Raw genomic sequence first — 25,701 nt, forward strand, 5'->3', positions numbered from 1 at the left:
TGAGTGCAGGAGGTGGGCAGCGGCAGATATACATACCTTACTTGCGTTCCACTGCGGATGGTCAGAACTATCCACAGTGGAACACAAGGAAGATATGTATATCTGCCGCTGCCACCTCCTGCACTCACGCTTATTGAAGCTGGAGGGGAGCGCAGAGGGGAGAGCCCCGAGGTGAGGGAGAGGGGGGGAACTTCCCCTCTCCCCGCCGACTGTGGCCACGGCTTTCCCCTCATGCTGTGACCACTCCAGCACCCCAAAACAGCCCTGAGCAGACACCCGGGGGGGGGGGGGGGGGGCGATGGGCCCGGTCAGAATCTCTGCAGGGGGGCCCGGTGGCTCCTAGTTACGCCCCTGCTGCCCACTTTGTGGTTATGGGGATAAAAAGTACCCTATATGTTATTCCAGGTAATGTACGATGTGTGGGCCAAATTTCATTCAAATCCGTACAGCCATTGCTGCGTGATTGAGTAACAAACATCCAAACTTTCACATTTATAATATTAGTAAGATTTATATAGGCAGGGGCGTAGCAATAGGGGTTGCATAGGTTGGGACCACATCGGGGCCCTTGGGCCAGAGAGGTCCCCGAAGGGCCCTCCCTCAACTACAGTATTAGGCTATTAGCTCTCTATTGGTCTTGTGCTCATAATAATAACTTCTATAGATACATTGAATAGTGGTAATCATTTACAAACTGTTCCCCATCCCCTTCTTGTACCTCAGACAATGTAGTTGTTATTGGCAGGTTTTGGTACGCCGTATCAATTGATATGTATAGAGTGCTTGGTTGGGCCCAATGTAAAATTTGCATCGGGGCCCACAACTCCTTAGCTCTGCCACTGCATATAGTACTGCCATCTTCTACAGCACTTCACTGTCCTTACACGAGCTCACAATCTAATCCTACCATAGTCATAGTAATGTCTCTCTACCATATTACTATGTATTTCTATAGGCATAACATCTTCTGTAGCACTTTATTATTATTTATTTATAAAGCGGCAACATATTCTGTGGCGCTGTACAATATAAGAAAACAAACAAGGGATACATAATGATACAGACAATGATATACATCAAATATGAACACTGATACAAAATACAGAAATGCTGATTACAATAGCAAATTTAACACAATGACTAAAATACATGTCTAACAGAGTGCAAGCAATTAAATTAATAACATTCCATGATATAAAAGGGTGAGAGCCCTGCCCTTGCGAGCTTACAATCTAAAAGAGTGGGGTGGAAACAAGAGGCGGGGAAGTATACAGTATATGTACAGGCAGTGCGTGGTTATTTAGTAAGGAGTAAATGTAGACACGAGGTTGAAGGGTGTATGGCCTAAGCTAGAGAAGAAATAGCAAAAATCTATTAACCCTTCGCACTCTCGCATGCAAATGTTCAAACAAATGCATTCACAGATTCACTCATCCAGGCATAACTGTTATCCCTACAGCTAAGTTAAAAGCCGGGGTCTTAGTTCACAGAAGAATGCATTCTTATGCTTAGTCACCTATACTGCGCAGAAGTACCCAGGTAAACATAGGTGTCCTAACTCTGGCCCTGTAACATGCAAAGTGCAGACATGCAAACACATTCATTGCATCAAACCTATCTAGGGATTAGGAGCACACATCCTGACGTCCTCTCCTGGGACAGATAGTGCATCTTACCAATCGCACAAGGGAGCGAACGTAATGTATCCATGTGCACCATGCACATACACCAGCATAAGCTGTGTGCATGCTGACAAACACATACAGGGGAAGGAGGGAGTGCACTGAATTAGACCCTAGCCAAAGGGGTCAGTAACAGGAAAAAATACATATATCCAGGCACATCGCCTCTAGTTAGCACATTAAATAAGTTATTAAGGAAAGGGAGGTGCTGAAGGGGGTGTGGCTAGAAAACAGCAAAAATCTATTAACCCTTCGCACTCTTATGCTGGTGTATGTGCATGGTGCACATGGATACATTACGTTCGCTCCCTTGTGCGATTGGTAAGATGCACTATCTGTCCCAGGAGAGGACGTCAGGATGTGTGCTCCTAATCCATTTAACTATGCATGTTAAAGGGCCAGAGTTAGGACACCTATGTTTACCTGGGTACTTCTGCGCAGTATAGGTGACTAAGCATAAGAATGCATTCTTCTGTGAACTAAGACCCCGGCTTTTAACTTAGCTGTAGGGATAACAGTTGTGCCTGGATGAGTGAATCTGTGAATGCATTTGTTTGAACATTTGCATGTGAGAGTGCGAAGGGTTAATACATTTTTGCTGTTTTCTAGCCACACCCCCTTCAGCACCTCCCTTTCCTTAATAACTTATTTAATGTCCTAACTAGAGGCGATGTGCCTGGATATATGTATTTTTTATTTTTTTTTATTTTTAAGCTAGAGAAGATGCTTGTCGAAAAAGGTGGGTTTTGAGGGAGCGTTTAAAGATTTCAAGATTTACAGATTTTATAGTCATGTCACTAACTGTCCTAAGGAGAAAAATGTTACAACCTAAACCCCTGATGTGACTTGTTGAAAGTTTCTGGTAATATAAAAAAAACATTCTAAGCTTGCAAACTTGGAATAAAGGTGACAGGTCTGCTTTAAAGGTGTAACATGGATTTCTGTGGCGGCTTATGAGAACGTATTTGTAAATCAGCTTGGAATGTAAATGCTGACCACAGATTGGGTGGAGATGTTTTTCTGCAGGGGTGAGGAAATTTACTCGCAGCATTCAGAAGACGTAGATGAGTTAATGTTCGGTATTTATGGAGCTCTCCGATGTTTTCTGAAAACACGCAGGCACACAAGGCTACATGTCATGATGAAATATGACAAACTGTATCTCACACTGCTCCTAAAAACCACAAAATATGCCTCCATAAAACGAGGTGTGTTTGATTCCTAAAATACTGAGAGTCCAAAGCTGGCCAAACATGGGAAGATTCTAAGGCAACCATCTAAACTATTCCACTTTAACACAACTACAAGATAATCTAAAGCAATAATTTGATTCAACAACATCAATGTGTTCTGTCTCTACAAAACCACAACAAAAATAATCTGTCCATAGACTGACAGCTGTTGGCTCACATTTAGGGCTTACCACACCTAAAAGCTTTGCACATGCAAACTAGGGTGTTAAGTAGTTTTCACGTGCAAAGTTGTTGCTGTTCGCATGCTAAGTTTTAGCGCGCGTACCGTGTAACAACGTTCGCATGCTAAAACATAGCATGCGAACAGCAACAACTTTTTTTTTTAACTGTAAAGTTTATTAGTTTTTCCTTGAAAAGGAACAGTACATCAAATGTACTTACATGTACACAACAACATATCATGGAAAAATTTGTCTGGAGCAAATACATTCATATCTGATAAAGACCCGGTTTACACTTGCGTTTTGATGAAATACTTCCCGGTGGCACGGGTCCGTTCCGGTCCGGTCCATTCTGAAAACATCAGTTTCTTCCGTTCTTCATGCGTCCTGGATCCATTTCCGTTTTCAAAGATGGGCCTGGAAGGTCTGGAAAAGCGCTGGAGTCCTTCTTGGGGAGAGCCTGCTGTGCGAACATCATCCTCCTCGTCCCGTGGGGCCCTGCGTCTGGATGGTCGGGTCCTTTTCTGTCCTCCGTTGTGTTCTGGGGTGGCTGTGGAGAGGCTGGGGCTGTTTGGCGCTGGGTACATCCACATGGCCGCCTGCACCATAGAGAACTCCACAGGAAGTGGGGAGGGACGTCCGGCTTTCATCCGGAAGTGTGTTGTGCACTTCCGTTTCCCCTCAGTTCCTGTTGTGCTGGATTTCTTGTCCGGATCCGGTCCGGCGGCGGTGGTCGGAGGACCGGTCCGGAAAATTGGAGCATGTTGGAAAATTCCGGACCGCTGGCCGGACCGCAGACCGCATCCGGATCCAGAGGAACGGACGAGTGCGCACGGGTCCATTGATTAACAATGGACCCTTAATCGTCTGTTCCGGTTGCGGACTTTGCGGTCCGGCTGCAGTCCGCAAATAGACGCCAATGTGAACCGGGCCAAAGTTTGCAAACGTCAGTATTACAGAGTAATATCACAATTCAAATTTTACATTTTGTTGTGAAGACATAATAAAAATATAAAATGCAGTTACATTTAACTGTGTGAAGAAGAGGAAGAGAAGATAGCAAAGAGAGAAGAAAGAAAAAGAGAGATATGGCCGCCTCTACCCAGGGTCCCCCACAGTTCCTTCCGCTCCTAAATAACAAACAATTAGTCTAAAATAGGTATACAAATAGAGTTTGTGGGGTCCATAATTTTGCTTTCCCATACTCCCCAGATCTTATGGGATTTTTTAGGGCATCTTCTGTTCATGTACGTGGTCTTGTATAGTGGGAGTGAAGTATTAATAGATTTCGCCCACATCCCCAGAGTTGGGACTGAGAGTTTTTTTTCCAAATCTTCAGTATTTCTTTTCTAGCTTGGAAGCGCAGGGTTCTGACCAATATTTGTTTATATCTAGAAAGAGTATTTTCTTATATTTTCCCCAATAGCATTAAACCTGGCTCTTTAAGAAATGTAGTTAGCAACAACTTTGCACGTGCAAACTACTTAGCACCAGGGGTGCTCGGAAAACCCTTTTCAAAATCCGAATTGATCCGGATACCCAGATATCCAGATCCGGATCGGATATCCGAATCCAAACTTTCAGATATCCGTGTTCATGTGGATATCCGAACGCATTATCCGGGCTATCCAGGCGAATTTGGATATCCGAATAGAAAAAATGGAAGTGGGCTTTAAATTGCTTCTAAAAGTTTTTTAGGGTAAATGAGGCATGTAGTATCATGTTCTTTCAATGGGAAACACGAATTGATTATGTGGGGACTTAAAATCCCCCCCCCCAAAAAAAAAAAAAAAATTGGCTGTCAATTAACATCAAGACAAGGTTGCAGACAGCCGTCGTGCAGCCCACATTGTGTCCAGAGTCCAACTGCACAACAGGGACATGACAGTTTTCAGCCAAGACACTTCCAAAACATTATGCAGCAATTGTGTTTTCGGTTAAATATAGGTGGTATCAGTGGCCTGTGGCACCCTGGCCTGGCGGTGGGAGCTGCACAGGCAGTAGGAGCAGGGAAATGCAGCAGCAGCAGGTGTAATGTGTGCCAGGAGCAAGCCACGTGCCAAGCGCCACGTGACACGTGCCGAGTGACAGTCAGACAGCAGAGGAGAAGACACTAGTGCACACTAACTGTCACACTGCCACTGCTCACAGCACAGCAGTTCTGTAGAAAGCTAACACAGTAGTACTACTACTCTAACAACTACTGGGAAGGCTCTATAGGATCCAGGACCTTTCCTCTCAATAGGTGAGTACCTAACTTTTTTCCTCTCACTTCAGAGTTGCTTTAAAGAGGAACTGTAAGGATTGAACTTCATTCCCATCAGTAGTTGATACCCCCTTTCCCATGGGAAATCTTTACCTGTCTTGTTTTCAGCCAAGACACCTCACAAAAAATTACGCAGCAATTGTGTTTTGGGATAAATATAGGTGGTATCAGTGGCCTGTGGCACCCTGACCTGGCGGTGGGAGCTGCACAGGCAGCAGGAGCAGGGCAATGCAGCAGCAGCAGGTGTAACGTATGCCAGGAGCCTGCTGGACGTGGCACTTGGCACTGGTTCACTATGAGCTTGCTAGGTACTCTGGGTGTTTCAAGTCCTCCCCCATAGAGCCACATAAATCCATGCCATGCACTGATGAGGATCAACCAATCCGAAACAGTCTGTATGCATGCTGGATTATTGTGGCTCTGTCATATTTAGAGCTAGTTCACATTCGGCGCTTTACTGCGATCGCGTTTGCATCCGTGATCGTGATTCAGCAGCACAAATCTTGCGATTTGTGCTTGTGATTCCCATTCAAAAGAATGAGAATCACAACGCAATTGCCCCCAAAACGCTGCACACAGTGCGTGTGCGATTCATCTACATCGCAACCGCTGCAGTGTGAATGTATCCATTAGTAGCAGCGCTTTGATGATCACCGGCGATCAGCAAAGTGCTGAAGAATGGCCTCAGTGTGAACCAGCCCTAACAAGCTGACACATCATTGCATTGCAGTGGTTCTGGAGGTGTGGTTAGCTTAAAGGGACAACAAAAAGGATAATTTGCATGTTCAGCAGTGATGCATTGTGGGAGACATCATATGCTCACTCCAATCTGAATACTCGCAAATACCTTCTGGTTTAAGAATGCAAACTTTTGTTTTGCTTAACATTTTAGTAAGGAGGCTTTTTTGGTCCTTTTTAGCTCTTTACACACTCCTAGGAGTTCTGGCTCACCATGAGCTTGCTGGGTAATCTGTAACAGTTACATACAGTGATCCAGAGAAAATCTTGTTCATCACACACTGGTCTGTTTAAGTAGCGCTGCCAAATGACACAATGAGGCTGTATCTCATACTGGCAGGGGGCTGGTAATTCAACAGGGCGAAAAAATACACAGGCTGCACCCAGGCGCCACGGCATATTTTGTTAAAGAGGACCTGAACTCTTGTACAAGACAGAAGGAAAACAGAGAGAAATGCACCCTGTATGTATGTAGAGAGTTTAGCCTGTCTAATCCCCCCTCATGACAAGTTGTAATTTGATCCCACAGTGGCGTTAGCTGACTGCCACGGCAGATAAGCTTGTTTGTAAACACAGGATGTTAACCCGATGTCTGCTTCCATGAAAGCAGGAAGAAGATACACTGCATATTTATTGAAGGATTTGTATCAGCTGTAACAAAAAAAATCTTTAAAGGTTATCATGCTGCTGCTTATCTTTTAGAGTAGAGAGGAAGTTCTGAGTTCAAGTTCTTTGGAATTAAAAGTGAAGGCACAGCCCAACGATTGAGGGCAAATTTCTGCACACCTGCCACTGTATAAAATTACGTCTTAACTTGTACTCAGGGGCCATTCACACTTGTCATGGCGATTTCTACATGCGATAAGTTTGCAATTTTTGGGGGTCTTTTTTCGTTAAAACTTTGGTGCACAACTTTGGTGCACATTTTATCATTTAGCCATTTGTCTGTGATACCAATGAAGGGAATTTACATGAAAATAAATCTAATTCACTTTAATTATGATTAATGTAAAAATGTTTTTTTGTGCAATGAATAAAACTTTGTTCAATGAAAATCATTATACTTTGGAGCAGTCCCGGGCCGCCCATGAGTCGGGGTGAGGCAGGTTCCTCAGGCGACGGAAGTGGGAGACGGCACTGTCAGTGGGTGGCATTGCAGGAAGTGACACGGCGGTGGAACGCAAGGAAGTGAGTAATTGCGTCCCCGCTCTCCATGACACAATTAAATGCTGAACTAATAGATGGAGGGGGTGAGTGGACGGAGGAGCCCCAGTTGAGGGGGGGGGAGGGTTCTGACCCCCCTCCCTGCCGCTGTGCCCGCTGCTATACTGGGGGGGAATTATACTAACTATACCGGAGGGAGGAGGGGGGGGCGGCATTCTCACAAGTTTGCCTCAGCCGGCAAAAAGTCTAGAGCCGGCCCTGCTTTGGAGTTCTCTTCCACAACTTGTACTCCACGCTCTGAGACTGAGCTTGGAAACCTTCAATTGCCCCCTTATAGGCTCCATTCACAGTGGGATGTTGTTGTCCTGCGTTAATAAAGTTGCATAACGCAGGTTACCGTAACTATGCGACATTCACAGTGCAACGTTAAAGTCGCGTTGTAAATGTTGCGTTTATTGTGCCACACTGCTGCAGTGCGTTACCTCCTAAAGCAGACGTTTACAGATACAGGGAAGCATACTTTTCATTGCCTGTATGCTCTACTGCAGTGGTGCTCAACCTTTTTTGGCCCGAGGGCCGAACTTCAAATCAAGAAAAATCTCGAGGGCCGGAACACATACATACAAAATTTCGATGTAAAACTTTTAACGTTTTTCTAGTAACAGTTAACATGGTGTTGGAAATGGAAAGAAAACGACAATATAAGAATTGTTGTACTCACCATTTGATGCACATTTTCTTAATGAGAAGTTTGCGGCTGTTTGGGTGTATGCACAGGGCAGATTAATGCAGCAATGGTATCGGAGTCTGTCAACTCTGTGTGGGGCTGAGGAGGCTGTCAGCTCTGTGTGGGGCTGAGGGGGCTGTCAGCTCTGTGTGGGGCTGAGGGGGCTGTCACAGCGCGTGCCCCGGTGTCTGCCCGCGGTGTCCTGCGGAGGAAGAGCGGATCGGGTGGTATTGCATAGTATGGCACTCGGCGGGACGCGCATACACCAGCGTGTGCTCATATTCAGCCCCGGCTGGGATAGTTAGAAAGCCTCGCTCATTGGTTACTGCAGGAACCTTCCTCCAATAGGAATTAGGCTGATTCCTATTGGAGGAAGGTTCCTGCAGTAACCAATGAGCGAGGCTTTCTGACTATCCCAGCGCTACCCGGGGCTGAATACGAGCACACGCTGGTGTATGCGCGTCCCGCCGAGTGCCGATACTACGCAATACCGCAATACCACCCGATCCTCTCCCTCTCCGCAGGCAGACACCGTGCGGGCCACAGAAACTGGCTTTGCGGGCCACAAATGGCCCGCGGGCCGTAGGTTGGGCACAGCTGCTCTACTGTATCTACTGTATGCGACAGTAGCGCAGCGTTAAGTTGCGCTGCGACTTTTTTGGTGCGCTGTGTTGTAATTTTGCATTGCAACCTTAATGTCGCAAAGTCCTACTGTGAATCTTGCCTTATATCTGCATTAGATGTTAAGGCTTACTGCTTCATCCACTAGTCCCTTCATCTCCTTTCCTAGTGCCCACTAGACTGTGAACTTAAAGGACAACTATCAAAGTTAGCTAAAATTCTAAATGCCACATATATTTCCAGTAATTACTAGCAAATAGCAATACAAAGGCTTTTTTTTCATCTTTTCATTTGTGTGAAGAAAAAATTACAGAGAAGAGATCTCACTGTGGGCATTTCTATGGAGGGCTGTGTCCAGCACATCCAGCATACAGACACAGTCCTCACTGGCTCTAATACTGTGAGTAAAATGAGTTCAGAGTGATAGAAAGCAGAATTATACATTCAAATAGTGTGTAAATAATCATCAGCTGCAGATGTGTGCCTGATCTTGAATCACTCACTCTTAGAGTTGAGCCGAAATTTTCGTAATTTCGCATTAATATAATTACGCATGCGAAATTTGCGATTACGATGCGAAATTAGCGTAGCGTAATTGCCATTAAAATCGTAATTGAAAATATCGTAAGCGTAATTTTCAACGCGTAATTTCGCGTTTCGTTCATGCCGTAATTTCGCATTAAACGCTACCGTAATTTCGCGTTAAACCGTAACGCTCCGTATAATATAAAAAAGCCGCCGACTTTAAGGGTTAATAGCAAAGCCCCCTTGAATGCTAAGAGCCTCAAATTTGGAGAATATATTAAGGAGATCAGGAGGAATAAGAGGAAAAAAATTTTTTTCAAAAAGACCTTATAGTTTTTGAGAAAATCGATGTTAAAGTTTCAAAGTAAAAATGTATACGTTTAAAAACCCGCCGACTTTAACGGTTAATAGCAAAGCCTGCTTAAAGATTAGGAACATCAAATTCCTAGGGTATATTAAGGGGATCGGTGGGAATAAGAGGAAATTGTAAATTGTACATTGTAACTGATAGAACATTTCCGAGGCTATTTCGAGGGATCATTTATTTAAAGGGACAGGTAAGTATTAATGGTTAATTAAGAATATTAAAGGACTTTTTTCGTGGTTATGTTTTTTGTTCAATTAAAATACTTTTTCTAAGTGTTTGTGTGTTTATTTACTTTTAACTCTTAAAGGAAATGGGTAAGGGGTACAAGTACCTCTATACTCATTTCTCCTGGGAGGGGGGGTGGGCATCTGGGGGACCCCTTTTTAAAGGGGACTCCCAGATTCCACCATGAACCCCCCCCCAGGAAATCGCGGCCTCCACCTCCATCGCCCATCGGAGGTGGAGAAGAGCCCCTTGTCCTTGGATTGGACAAGGGCTCGGAGGGGGAGGGGAAAGCTTGGCTGCCCCTTCCCATTCCGAGACCCCCCAATCCATGGACCATGCGGGCTGGTATAGTCAGGGTGCGGAGCCCCACGCGGCCGGTGCTCCTCATTCTGGCTATCCCAGCCTGCATGGGGGACAAGGGGTTAAAGAGGTCTGGGAGGGGGGACCCCACGTTGTTTTTTTTTTATATTTCCCACACTCAGAACGAAGTAAGTAAAACTCTTCCCACTTGGGGGAATCTATGAAAATAATACACTATTGTTACCTGTGCAAAAAAAACCTGACATTTTCCGCATTTAAAAGACATTTTCGCCCTTGAAACTTAAAAATCGATTTTCTCAAAAACTATAAGGTCTTTTTGAAAAAAATTTTTTCCTCTTATTCCCACTGATCCCCTTAATATACCCTAGGAATTTGGTGTTCCTAAACTTTAAGCAGGCTTTGCTATTAACCGTTAAAGTCGGCGGGTTTTTAAACGTATACATTTTTCTTTTGAAACTTTAACATCGATTTTCTCAAAAACTATAAGGTCTTTTTGAAAAAAAAAATTTTTCCTCTTATTCCTCCTGATCTCCTTAATATATTCTCCAAATTTGAGGCTCTTAGCATTTAAGGGGGCTTTGCTATTAACCCTTAAAGTCGGCGGCTTTTTTATATTATACAGAGCGTTACGGTTTAATGCGAAATTACGGTAGCGTTTAATGCGAAATTACGGCATGAACAAATACCCATTGTAATGCGAAAATTACGCTTACGCGAAATTTCGCAAAATCCTTCTTCATTACGATTATGTACTTACGGCCATAATCGTAATTACACTAATTACGCGAAATTTCGCGAAATCGTAATTACGTCATTACGCTCTCTCTCTCTCTCTCTCTCTGCTTCAGCAGTGTAGAAAAAGAAAAGTGTAACCTAGCTACATAGTACAGCTCTGCCTCCTCTTTCCTCCCAATTCCGACACAAATTATTACAACACATAAAAAAACTTATAAACAAAGCATTTTTTTTCACACAGGCTGTGCTTAGAGACCTCTGAAAATATTTCTATTGTTGCTGTCTAAAATCTATATAGGAATGTGGGGTGTACAGAAAAACAGTTTCTTACTGTTTCTTTGATAGTTGTTCTTTAACCACCCTGGCGTTCTATTAAGATCGCCAGGGCAGCTGCATGAGGGTTTTTTTTAAATAAAAAAAAAAATATTTCATGCAGCCAACTGAAAGTTGGCTGCATGAAAGCCCACTAGATGGCGCTCCGGAGGCGTTCTTCCGATCGCCTCCGGCGCCCAGAATAAACAAGGAAGGCCGCGATGAGCGGCCTTCCTTGTTTTGCTTAGATCGTCGCCATAGCGACGAGCGGAGTGACGTCATGGACGTCAGCCGACGTCCTGACGTCTGCCGCCTCCGATCCAGCCCTTAGCGCTGGCCGGAACTATTTGTTCCGGCTGCGCAGGGCTCAGGCGGCTGGGGGGACCCTCTTTCGCCGCTGCTCGCGGCGGATCGCCGCAGAGCGGCGGCGATCGGGCAGCACACGCGGCTGGCAAAGTGCCGGCTGCGTGTGCTGCTCTTTATTTCATGTAAATCGGCCCAGCAGGGCCTGAGCGGCACCCTCTGGCGGTAATGGACGAGCTGAGCTCGTCCATACCGCTAAGGTGGTTAAAGAGGAACTTTAACCAAGGATTGAACTTCATCCCAATCAGTAGCTGATGCCCCCTTTCCATTGAAAAAATCTTTACCTTTTCTCAAATAGATTATCAGTGGGGTCTGTATGGATATCATGGTGAAACCCTTCTGACAGTGTGATGTCATGACCATGGTCCTGACAGTTTGCTGTCTGTGAACCTTGTTGCTTTGTGGGAAATAATGACTTTTTCCAACTCAAAAGCAAGCAGCATCTCCCTCTGTGCATAGAACGCTTATTAAACAAACATTCTGCACCGATCACCTGGCAGAACTAAAGATGTCACCACCTGTGATACATTTCAGAGTGTAAATCAGGGAGAGGAAAAATTAGCAAAGACTGACTAAATAATCTATAAATGAATATTGTAAAAAGTAAGCAATTTTATTCATTATATGTTTCTCACTACAGTTTTGCTTTCACTACTTCCGTACCAGCAGGCTCTGGTCCTTAAAGAGAACCCGAGGTGGGAATTACTTTTACTATTGGGGCACAGAGGCTGGTTGTGCGCACTAAGACCAGCCTCTGTTGCCCCATCGTGTGCCTCCATGTCCCCCCTGCTCGCCGCTATACCCCCCGCATTGCTGGCTGTGTCGCCAGCTCAATGTTTACCTTGCGCTGTCAGTCAGCGCCGCTCCCCCGCCTCCTCCGCATCGGCGCCACCCGCCGCGTCACTTCCCTCCTATCAGCGGGAGGGAAGGGACACGGGCGGGTGCGCCGATGCGGAGGAGGCAGGGGAGCAGCGCTGACTGACAGCGCAAGGTAAACATTGAGCTGGCAACACGCTGCGTGTCGCCAGCAATGCGGGGGGTATAGCGGCGAGCAGGGGGGACATGGAGGCACACGATGGGGCAACAGAGGCTGGTCTTAGTGCGCACAACCAGCCTCTGTGCCCCAATAGTAAAAGTAATTCCCACCTCGGGTTCTCTTTAAGGGCGTGTAAAATGGCACTTACCAACGAATCGCAGCAATTATCCGCTGCTCCAGCCGATCACGTCACTCTGTCCCCACCGCAGGCCCCTCTCTCTGCCATCAGTGTGACGGCAGAGCGCTGTGCGCCGGTCAGGAGCAGCTTTCATCGGCTCCTGACGCTCTCAATCAATGTAAGCCAATGGGATTGGTTTACAGTGATGACAGGGCCAGGAGCTAATGAAATCGGATCTTGACTGGCTCACACACCTCTGCCGTCATACAGAGCAAGTGATCTGCAGGGGGAGACAGCAGCACGATCGGCGGGAGTGGCGGAACTGCGCGGCGATGATGGTCCAGATCCGGTTAAAGGAGTTATCACGGAAAATCACTAAAATAAGCTTTACTCACCTAAGGCTTTCTCCAGCCCCTTGCAGCCGACTGTTCAGCCGTGGCCCACGTGGCCATGATTGACAGCGGCGCTTCACGCAGTCGCAGTAGGGCCGACCCCTCTGTCGGCCTTAATCCGGACCATGGAGACCGGTACAGCAGCGGTGAAAGGAGCGTTCGGCGTGGGAGAGTCGGCTGCAAGGGGCTGGAGATTAGAAAGCCCCAGGTGAGTAAAGCTCATTTTAGCGATTTTCCCTGATAACTCCTTTAAAGAAAACCCAAGCTTGCCTCAAAGTAATAAAAAAGCATGGGTCAGGTAGCGTCCATCACCTCTGTTCCCCACCGCTCCTACGTCCAGTTCTTTATTACTTTCAGTCCTGTGACCCCAGAGGTCAGGACGCTGCAGATGCAGCTCTGTGCTCTCCTATGAGAGCATAGAGCAGTGATTGGAATGCAAGGGGCGGGGGAGAGGCGGGGAACAGGCAGTGAAGAGCAAGTGAGAAGACTCTAATGGGCAGGAAAGGGCGTTACACAGGTGTTCCTCTCCTACAAGGGATGCCCCTCCCTTTCCCATTAGTTTGCTGACAAGCTGCTTGTCGGCAGATTCATGGGGTAAGCGGTGCATTGGGGAGACGAGGGCACACAGAGGCATGTCCTTCAGATGGGAACATGCCTCTGTGTCCCTTTCTTTACATTTAAAACCACCTTGGGTACACATTAAGTCACCAGGAAGCTGTGCAGGACACTATTGTGCTGGCTTAGTCATTGCGTCTGCACAGTGGGGCCGTGCTTGTACAGGAACAGGCCTGAACAATGGCCTGAGCCTATTCAAAAAGTCCTTGACAAATAGCTTTAGAGAGTCCCAGCGCTGGAACAGCAAGTTTGAGGACAGAGGAAGAGGCTTATCCAGAGGATGTGCTGTACAGAGGTAAGTATAACTTTTGTGTTGTTTGTTTTTTCGCTTCAGGTACACTTTACGACTTTAATTTTCTCTTTACTTTAAATAAGCAAAATTAGTTTTTTCTTATATTTACCAATCAATTCCCAGATGGAGTTCTAAATAAATATCATGTTTTTACTTGGTCAATATTTACATTTTTTCCTATTAACCAAAATAAAAAAATATATAAAAAACACTAATGTGTAAAAGGAAAAAAAAAGAAAAAAGAAAGAAATCCCCGTTTAATAGGCACACAGAAGAGTTGAACACAGTCATTAGCAGTGTGACATTTTTGCCATAAGACGCTGAGCTCACCGCTTCCCGGGACAATGACCAGCACACGACTACACAAAACCTACGATTGTCAGCGCCCCACATTGGAGATTAATGGCTCTATAACTAATAGTTTTCTTTTATAGGGTCCAGAGGAATATTCCCGTAATGAAACGGGTCAGCTTTCATGTGAAATCCTGGACTGATGAGATATGTGTTGTCCCTTCATCCTTCTCCAGGCAAAGTTCTGATAGAATCGGCCCTAGATGAAGGCATCCTTAGATAATGAGTGTTTCTGCCCCTTCCAGAGATTACAGGTAAAGTGATCCCATTCAGGGACCTGTTGAAAGATGGACAGATAAGCATCGAAAAGGTCAGCAAAGAGCAGTTCACTAAGAAATAATTCAACACAGTGACTTAAAAACTCATCCTACCCTGAAAGTCCAACAGCAGAACTCTATCCTGAAGGAACTTCTTCAGGGAGCTTCTATATAACCTCTAGATGTTCTCTTTCATTGCTGCCATCAGGGATTTCAGGGGGTCCATATTGCCCCCACAACATTAGCCAGCATTTTCCTCCTCAAATTAGCCAGCTCTTCCCTCACATAATTCACTATTATTTCCCCAACAAAATTAGGGCCCATCTACAATTATGCATTGCTGATTCTCAGGGGCATAGCAATAGGGGGTACAGAGGTAGCAACCACATTGGGGCCCTTGGGCCAGAGGGGCCCTCCCTCAACTGTAGTATTAGCTATCTATTGGTCCTGTGCTCATAATAATCCCTTCTATAGATGCTTTGAATAGTGGTAATCACTAACAAACTGCTCCCCATCCCCTTCTTGCACCTCTGACACTGTAGTTGCCATTGGCAGGTTTTGGTGCGCTGTATCAATTGTTATGTATAGAGTGCTTGGGGGGCCCAATGTAAAATTTGCATCAGGGCCCACAGCTCATTAGCTACCGTGATTCTGTGTCCTGGGATAGGGTGTGTGGTGGCATTTAGGTTCCCCTAATTTTTTAAAGCAAGAGAGATCTGTATCCTCCCCGCTTTGCATAACCAAACAGGAGGGCCATGCCTCAAAGTATTGTCGCCCAAGAGCACGCTCTCCAGCCCAAGAAGCTGATACTAAAATCTGTTGCCTGAGTATTGTTTAAAGTGGATCCGAGATGAGCTTTTACTCATTGCATAATTGTGTTCCTTTCCTATTATTTATAGGGCATTCCTCAAGCCAAATACTTTTTTATTTTTTTTTAATACTCTAATTCCCTATAAACAAAACAAGCCACGCCCACGGGTTTTCAGAGAGCCAAGGCACTTTCAGAAAGTAGCAAGGGCTCATGGGAGCTCAGTCTGGGCAGGAGGAGGGGGAGGTATTACTAGCCAGAGATTTCAGAGGCAGAGGGGAGGAGGGGGGATTAGTTTTTTTTGCTCAAGATGCAGATAAGCCTGCCTCTGTGTAATGTTTACAAACAACATGGCTGCTGTCATTGTATCACAGGAAAAAAATAATCATATTCTATTAAAGCTGTTTGCAGCTAGATTTGCTGTGTAAACTATCTAAACTTTAGATAAGATATATAGACAAGTTACTTGTTATAGTTAGTTTTTCATCTCGGATCCGCTTTTAAGGGATTTAAGACCAAGGATAGGGCGCTGCAGGCCTGTTAAATCATATCTGAGTAAAGATTTTAGAGGTCAATTTCATTTAGAATGCTTTATATATCAATGGTTTGTTAAAGGGCAGTTACTTTTATTGCTATTGCAGTTACACTTTAAACAGGTTTTAAATGATTTTATTGCTCTCTGAACACACGCGTGCGCACACACGCACACACATGCGCGCACACACGCACACACACGCACACACATATGCACACACAAACACACAGACACAGGACAGGTGACATTGCTACATTTATGTTGGGATATTTGCCACAAACAAGAGACATAAAATGTACTAGCCGTCCCGCGGCGTAGTATACGCCGCATAAGAGGGTAGAGGGCAGGAAGGGGGTATTGGGCACAGCGGCGGGGAGGGGGGTCAGACCCCCCCTAAACTGGGTCTCCCATGTGTGCTCTACCTCCAGCTTAAGCTCAGCAGGAACCTCCCCCTCCTGCTTAAGCACAGTAGCAGCCGCCACTATTAGTAAGAGGCAGCGGGCGGGGATGACTCACCTCTTCCGTGTTCCATCGTGCGTTCCACTGTCATCACTTCCTGCAATGCAACACACTGTATTAGTGTAATTTGCCTTTTTGAAACAGAAGGAAATCTGCAATAATTCAGCTATAAGTGAACATTTGTGGTTACCCACAATGCACTGCTACTAAATATGCAAATAATTCCTTTTCACTTTTAGTAACCCTTAGTTGGTGTATAGCAAGCCTATAGCTTTAAATTTTACACAGCCATATCAAATCCACTTGTGACAGCCTGTTTCAGACTTTTGGTCCTCATCTGTACATGGCAAGGATTGATATGGCTGTATGAGATAGGGCTTGGACCAGTACAACAGAGTAACCAAGCAGCTCAGGGTGACCCAAACCACTCGGCATGTATAGGTGGATAATAGTGTTGTCCGGATCATGAACGATTCGGATCTTTGATCCGAATCTCTTTTGTCAGTCGAATCATCTGGATCAGTAAAATGAACAGATTCGGATCAAAAGGGGTGGAGCCAGGAGCGGCATGCCCCCCTCTCTCAGCGGGCAGCGAGGTCCTGGAAGCAGAGCGGAGATGGATCGCTCAGTTGGAGGGGAGCCAGCCAGCCTTGCAGGGACAGGTAGTTGGGAGAGGGGACATGGGTGCCACTGCCAGATATGTGTGGAGCACACTACTGGCTGCAATGTGCTGCTGATTATAGGCTGGTTGTTGTAGTTGTGAACAAATGGGAAACTTTTGGCTGAGAAGCACAGCTCAGTAACTCTGCAGACAGCTTGGAACACAGGCACTGTGATTGCTGTGCAATATGATCCTCCTGCACTCTGCTCTATACAGCTGCACTTATCTTCTCCCTAAATTTATGATGTATTCGAGGTGAGAAAAGGGGAATGCTTTCTTTCACTGTGAGACGTTTGCATTCAGACTCAGAGTATACAGATGAACATATAGGTGAAATATATGTAAAGCATATGATTGCAATTGGGTATTGTGTGCAAAAAAACATTTCTGCTCTCTGCTCACCCCTCTTCGTTCACCTCCTCCCTTCTGTTCACTCCCTGCCCGTCTCTGTCCCCCATCCCCCCTTCTCTATCTGTCCACCCCTCTCCCTTCTCTGTCCGTCCGTCCACCCTCTCCTTCTCTGTCTGTCCACCCCCTTCCCCTTCTTTGTCTGTCCACTGCAGGGAAAGTCCTGTCCTGCTAGTCGTTTCACCCCCCCCCCCCCCCCCAAATGCTTCCCTAGTAAAATGATCCGAGATTTGGATCAAAGATCTTTTCAATGATCCGATTCAAATCATCCGAATCGTTGAAAAGATCCGAACTTCGCATCTCTAGTGGATAAAAGGAACCAAAAAGACCTTCTTCTAAAAACATCAAAGCTTGGTGTAATTTGCCTTCTTAAAACAGAAGAAAATCTGCAATAATTCAGCTATAAGTGAACATTTGTTATTACCCACAATGCACCACTACTAAATATGCAAATCATTCATTTTCAGCCTTAGTAAGCCAAGCAAGCCTATAGCTTTAAGTTTTACACAGTCATATCAATCCCACATATGACAGCCTGTTTCAGACATTTGGTCCTCATCAGTACACAGCAAGGATTGATAAGGCTGTATGAGATAGGGCTTGGACCAGTACAACAGAGTAACCAAGCAGCTCAGGGTGACACAAACTACTAAGAATGTATAGGAGGATAAAATAGATCAAAAAGCCCTTGTACTAAAACAAAGCAAATCTTGGTGTAATTTTCCTTCTTAAAACAGAAGCAAATCTGCAATAATTCAGCTATAAGTGAACATTTGTAGTTACCCACAATGCACTGCTACTGAATACGCAAATTATCCCTTTTTGCCCTTGGTTTGATAGGACACTACTTCTTCTTCTTGCTTGGACCAGCCCCTTCTTCTTGCTTGGACCGGTCCTGGGGGCAGGGCGCTACTTCTTCTTCTTGCTTGGACCAGCCCCTTCTTCTTGCTTGGACCGGCCCTGGGGGCAGGGCGCTACTTCTTCTTCTTGCTTGGACCAGCCCCTTCTTCTTGCTTGGACCGGCCCTGGGGGCAGGGCGCTACTTCTTCTTCTTGTTTGAAGGTTGAGGCACTTACTCTATTATATATATAGACTAGCCAACCCGCGTCGTAGCATACGCCGCATCTATCTATCTAATAGAGTACGTGCCTCAACCTTGAAGCAAGAAGAAGTAGGCTTTCCATGAGAAAATGTATGCGTGCTCAAACACCAAGTTTAACCCTAGCAAGTCTGGCTTTGCAAATCCGGCCTAATTGGCTATTCATGAGGCGATGCTCATGCAAATATGCATTTGCTTTCGCATGCCAAACTATGCAGGGTCAAAAAACCAATACTGCAAAGTGCTCTCTCACTGCCTGGGAACCACAGTGGCACCCCGGAGTGGGAGGCTGGGTGGCGCAGCCGCCCCCCCCCCAAGCGTGGCCAGCGCTGGGGAGAGCCGTCCGCACCCACCTCCTAATATTAAAAACAGCCACTTACCTTAACATCCATTGGGTTCTGCTACATGCGCATTAATTTTCTCATGGAAAGCATTTTGTGCAGTTTGTATCCTTTGGAGGCAGGTGGTGGATGGCTTGCTCCGGTGGTGTGAACCCTGGAGTGAGTGCGCCTGTCCTCCCCCCCCCCTCCTCTGGAGTGCTGTATGTGAGCCAGCCCTGAGCTCTAAAGCTCGGGGTGACCCATGCTTCTCTCCTTTCTCATGTGGTGCCCCCAAATTAATGCGCATGTAGCAGAATGCAATGGACGTTAAGGTAAGTGCCTGTTTTTAATATTGGGAGGTGGGTGCAGACGGCTCTCCCCGGCGCTGGCCAAACTTGGGGGGGGGGTCGTCCACGCCGCCCAGCCTCCCCCTCCAGGGTGCCGCTGTGGTTTCCAGGCAGTGAGAGAGCCTGGGACCCTGCGGTCCCCCCAGTTCTATAAAAAGGGGGCATTGGGAATCCTCCCCGTGGCGCTCCTGGAGGCCTGGAGCACACCAAAAACTGCTAGCAGATCCGCAAAATGCTAGCAGATTTTGAAACGCTTTTTCTTATTTTTCTGTAGCATTTCACCTAGCATTTTGCGGTTTTGTAAAGCGTTTTTGGTGTAGTAGATTTCATATATTGTTACAGTAAAGCTGTTAGTGAACAGCTTCTGTAACAAAAACGCCTGCAAAACCGCTCTGAACTGCCGTTTTTCAGAGCGGTTTGCGTTTTTCCTATACTTTAACATTGAGGCAGAAACGCATCCGAAATCCAAAAAAATGCCTCACCTCGGGAGAATGCGTTTCAGCAAAACGCCTCCCGCTCTGGTGTGCCCCAGCCCATTGAAATACATTACCCAAGCGTATCCGCAGCCGCAAGTGGATCGCAAAACGCTGCCGAACCGCTCTGGTGTGCACTAAGCCGGATAGTTCTAATGTAGCATGTAGCAGGGTGACTGCTTTGTGGTATTGGTTTGTGCATGCATTTGCATGAGCATTGCCTCATGAATATCCAATTAGGCCAGATTTGCAATGTCAGACTTGCTAGGGTAAGGCCTCTTTTCCATGGACTGTGAATAGGCAGTGAAATGGCTCTCAAACTCTCACAACTGCTTGCTGCTGCCTGGTAACTGCTTGCTGCTGCCTGGTAACTGCTTGCTGCTGCCTGGTAACTGCTTGTTGCTGCCTGGTAACTGCTTGTTGCTGCCTGGTAACTGCTTGTTGCTGCCTGGTAACTGCTTGTTGCTGCCTGGTAACTGCTTGTTGCTGCCTGGTATCTGCTCGCTGCTGCCTGGTAACTGCTCGCTGCTGCCTGGTAACTGCTCGCTGCTGCCTGGTAACTGCTTGTTGCTGCCTGGTATCTGCTCACTGCTGCCTGGTATCTGCTCACTGCTGCCTGGTAACTGCTTGCTGCTGCCTGGTAACTGCTTGTTGCTGCCTGGTATCTGCTCACTGCTGCCTGGTAACTGCTTGCTGAGCACACAGCTCAACAGTCCGTGGAAAAGAGGCCTTAAACTTGGTGTTTGATCACGCATAAATTTTCTCATGCAAAGTACTTCTTCTTCTTGTTTGAAGGTTGAGGCACTTAAGCTGAGTACACACGTACGATAACGATCGTTCAAAAACGAACGATAACGACAATCGGAACGATAATCGTGCGTTCAAAAAGTGTGAACGATCGTTTTTGTGAACGATAACGATCGTTATCGTTCAATCGGACCGATCCAACCCGGCGGATTTTTTCGAAAGATAATCGTTCAATCGTTGCAGTGTGTACAAAGATCGTCCGATAACGCATGTTCTTATTGCCTGTCATAACGTCACTTCCGTTTGCGCACGCATTTTTTTATCGTTCGTCGTTCAGTACTTTATACTTATATCGTTCACGTGTGTACACAATCGTTCATTACGAACGATCTTTTCAGTCTAATTTGAATATCGTGTAAACGTCACGAATCGTTCGTAACGAACGATCTTTATCGGACGTGTATACGAACCTTAAGTCTATTATATATATAGAAGATATGCTTGTGAGTCAGCCACTAGCTTGGAAAATTATTGCACTGATCACCAACAAACAAAACAAGTTTAAAAAAATGCATCAAGTCAACCAATCACACAATAACATGGTTTCTGCTCTTTTACAATGTGGGTTTTACCGGCCCAGTAAAAAAGCTCTGTCATTCTTTGAAAGAGCGCAAACAATAACAAAGGCTTTAGGCGATATCATTAAATCACAAGAATATGGAACTTCCCGGTTTATTGCTCTGTTTGTTACAGTAATTACCAGCTCTTCTGTATGTTAGATCCAGAAGCCTAGATTAACCCCAGAAAGCCAATACTATAGAAATGGAGAGTTATAGAATTTGTTTCCAATCCCCTCTTGGTATTTAGGGTTGTGAAAAGAAACCTAAACACTTCTAATAATTGCCTAAATTCTGGCTTAAAGAGACTCCGTAACAAAAATTGCATCCTGTTTTTTATCATCCTACAAGTTCCAAAAGCTATTCTAATGTGTTCTGGCTTACTGCAGCACTTTGTACTATCACAGTCTCTGTAATAAATCAACTTATCTCTCTCTTGTCAGACTTGTCAGCCTGTTTCTGGAAGGCTGCCAAGTTCTTCAGTGTTGTGGTTCTGCTATGAACTCCCCCTTCCAGGCCCCTCTCTGCACACTGCCTGTGTATTATTTAGATTAGGGCAGCTTCTCTCTTCTCTCTTATCTTTTACAAGCTGGATAAATCGTCCTCTGAGCTGGCTGGGCTTTCACATAGTGAGGAATTACAGACACAGGCAGAGCTGTTTGCAGGAAGAAAAGAGCAGCCTGAAACTTCAGTGCATGAGAGATGCACGGGGAAAGAAACACAAATGATCTCTTGAGATTCAAAAGGAAGGCTGTATACAGCCTGCCTGTGTATGGATGTATTTTCTATGTGTGGACATACTGTACATCAACCTACTTCCTGTTTTGGTGGCCATTTTGTTTGTTTATAAACAAACTTTTTAAAACTGTTTTTAACCACTTTTAATGCGGCGGGGAGCGGCAAAATTGTGACAGAGGGTAATAGGAGATGTCCCCTAACACACTGGTATGTTTACTTTTGTGTGATTTTAACAATACAGATTCTCTTTAAAGCTGACCAGAACTTAGAACTTCCCCTCTGCTCTAAAAGTTAAGCAACAGCCTAATAACCTTTAAAGAAAAACATTTCTTTGATACAACTTGTGCAATAAATCAGCAGTTTTTCTAATTCCTGCTTTCATGGAAGCAGACATATTGTTAACATCCTGTGCTTTTAAATTGGGCTCTCTGCTGTGGCAGTCAGTTGACTTGTGATTAGTCACAGATGAGGGGGAGTCAAACAGTCTAAACTCTAAATACATACAGGGTGCATTTCTCTATGCTTTCCTTCTGTCCTGCGCAAGAGTTCAGCTCCACTTGACATGCTGGTCATCTATAATATCCCGTATAACTAAATTGACGTGAGTTTTAATCTGTCACTTGGCTCCTACACAGACCTTTATTAATTTTTGCTCCAATTATTGCCTAATGAAGCGGGATTGAACCTGTGAAACGCATTGCACTGTGGAATATTTTAATAAAGTCCACCATTGCCTCCTATTTTAATTTTATTTGTTTGCTTACTGTATTTTATCCTGGCAATGGCCCCTCAGGTTCCAACCTTCAGTTTACTGTGACCATCACTGCACATGCCATGTGCACCAGTGCAGGCCTGTTATTGGAGTCCGCACTTGCCAAAGGCATCCATGTCTACACTGCTGATAGCTGCAAGCCTCACGGCAGGTACACTTTAAAGGGGTATTGTCACCATAAAAATCAAATTTCAACAGCAACTGGTCTGAGTGTATTAAGTGATACAGATGCTAATTCTGCATTCAAAACTTGCAAAACTTTTTCTGCTGTTATGTTTTGGAGTTATCACATACTTTAGGAGCACTGGCCCTTTAATTGCCATTGCCATTCAGTTGCATGCTGTGGGTGCTTTTTATCTATAATATATTCCTCCTCCTCCCATTATTTCCCTGCCTTGCTGCTTATCAGAAACACCCTATGATTACTTGTGTTTACAAGCAAGTCTGAGGTGACTCAGAGATTGGAGGATAAGACAGTGCAGTTCTTAGAATACACCTCAGTGGGAGTGTCTGAAGACTTTGGGAGGAGGCCAGCTAATGAATACACAATGAGCAAGAGAAGGGGGGGGGACAAGAGTCAGGGAGGATATGATGTCAGCATTAGCTTGGCAAGATGGCCACTGCCTAGAATAGGATTTTCTGCTTTTCCTTTATAAAATACACAGGAATCATTACGTGGATAGCACAATACATCTGTTATGCAAGTAGAAGTAGTATTTATCTACTTATATATGCGTTTTTTATTTCTAGGTTAGCATAGGTGTCGCTTGTTCTTTAAAGGGACACTTAAGTCAAACAAAAAAAATGAGTTTTACTCACCTGGGGCTTCCAATAGCCCGCTGCAGCTGTCCGGTGCCCTCGCCATCTCCTTCCGATCCTCCTGGCCCCGCCGGCAGCCACTTCCTGTTTCGGTGACAGGAGCTGACAGGCTGGGGACGCGAGTGATTCTTCACGTTCCTGGCCACAATAGCGCCATATATATCATATACCATATAGCAGCATAGAGGGTGCTAATGTGTCTGGGAACGCGAAAAATCACTCGCGTCCCCAGCCTGTCAGCTCCTGTCACCGAAACAGGAAGTGGCTGCCGGCGGGGCCAGGAGGATCGAAGGGAGACGGCGAGGGCACCGGACAGCTGCAGGGGGCTATTGGAAGCCCCAGGTGAGTAAAACTCATTTTTTTTGTTTGACTTAAGTGTCCCTTTAAGAAACAGGTTTCCTTTCTATGCATCACCTTGTCCATTTTCTCAGTCCAGTAAAGCGTTTCTCTGTGGCAAGAAAATAATCAGAATCCCATGTTGGCCGTTCATCGCAGTTTTCTATCATCAGCATATATGGCCCTGCCAAAATAAATCATCTGTTTCCCTCAAAAATAGAATAAGATACATCCTGTTGAGAATGAATATCAATGATCTGTGAAGCAGACAAAGCAAGCTTTGTTTTATAGCTACTCATTTATTCATCTTGTTAGCCTAATAGACCCGGTAATGCAAGCACTTCACATGAGTCAACAGATTAATGAATGCACTGGGAGAAATTTATAGTGATACCGGATAATGTGCCTGGTGTTCAGGGGGAATTATTGAAACAATGGTAGGCAGCAGCCCTGTAGGGAAGACAAAGAGCGGTGGGCGTAGTGCAGCAAGTCATACCAGCAGTGAGGAACTGACACCAGAATGGTTGCCATGGGCAACTGCTAACATTGAGCAAGCGCACTGAATTCCACGGTTTCACTGGCCATGTCTGATCTTGTGATGTACCTAATCGCAGCTACAACTATTGATAAAGATTTTTTTTTATTTAAAGCACACATGGGGGCTGACATATTTATTTCCTTTAAAATTATGTAGCAGGGGCATAACTAAGGTGGAGCAGCCCCTGCGATTGCAGATGGCTCAGAGTTGTGGAGGGGCCCGACTACTAACCTTCCCACATACAGGCAGGGCCGGATTTGTACTCTTTACCGCCCAAGGCCACTATCACCAGCTGCCCCCCTTTAGTATAGGTAGCAAGATGACCCCTCCCCCTTCCCTCCAGTATAGGTAGCCTGATTAGCCCTCCCCCTTAAGTATAGGTAGCCAGATGACTCCCTTAATCCCTCCCTTTCCCACTCCCACCTTTCAGTATAGGTAGGCAGCTCGCCTCCACACCACAGTAGTCATCAGTGTCACCTCTCCGCTCGTCTCCAGCGCAGAAGCTTCCACTTCTCCTCCGTCTCCTTCAGCCACTGATGTACATCTGTCCCTCCAACCAGCATCTCTCACTTGTGACATGTTACCATCGAGTCAGATGGGAAGAGGAAGCTTCAATGTCGGAGATGAGCAGAGATGTGACCAAATGGCGGCTGCTATTCCACATCCTCCATTTGTAACTCTGCAATACTGCCCAAGTCAATAGCCGCCGGCCCCAACACCAACGTGCAGAGAGAGCAGGTGTACCACGGTCTGGGGGTCGCCTGATCTCCCTGCACTGCAGCAAATGCTGCACAAGTTTAGCCTGCTGCTTTGGTCCCCTTGCTCCTGTGATGCCCTAGGCCATGGCCTAGGTGGCCTTGGATTAAATCCGGCCCTGCCTTCAGGGGACTATACTTCAGATCAGATGTTTTTGTGGCTACACTTGTTATGGGTGTGACGGTCATGATGGCCACACTTGTTTTATGACCCTTGTAAGGTGGGCTCCAAAGCCATGGAAGGCACCAAGCGGAGGCAAGGGTAGGGGTGTGAACATTGGTGGTGGTGGGGGGGGCATCAAAGTTTTGCTGGGGGCCCCATAAATTGTAGTCATGCCACTGCTATGTAGATTGCCTGGCTGTCTGGCTGACCCTCTATCTCTAATACCTTTAGATAGATATAGACCCTGAACTAGCATGCACAGGGCTGGATTTAGGCCATGGCCCAGGGCACCACTCGGTGCCCTACCAAAGCAAAAGACTAAACTGGTGCAGCATTTGCAAGCTTGCAAATGCTGCAATGCAGGGAGTGCCTGACCGCAGTACTCTGCTTCTAGCCGCCTGTGCCGCAGCACCTTCCTCTCTGTCTATCCGAGATTTTTCTTGGTCTGCCACTTCGAGCCTTACTTAACTTGAACTGAGCCTGTGGTCTTCCATTTCCTCAATATGTTCCTAACTGTGGAAACAGACAGCTGAAATCTCTGAGACAGCTTTCTGTATCCTTCCCCTAAACCATGATGGTGAACAA

Source organism: Hyperolius riggenbachi, chromosome 1 (assembly GCF_040937935.1).
Source record: "Hyperolius riggenbachi isolate aHypRig1 chromosome 1, aHypRig1.pri, whole genome shotgun sequence".
Classification (NCBI taxonomy): Eukaryota; Metazoa; Chordata; class Amphibia; order Anura; family Hyperoliidae; genus Hyperolius; species Hyperolius riggenbachi.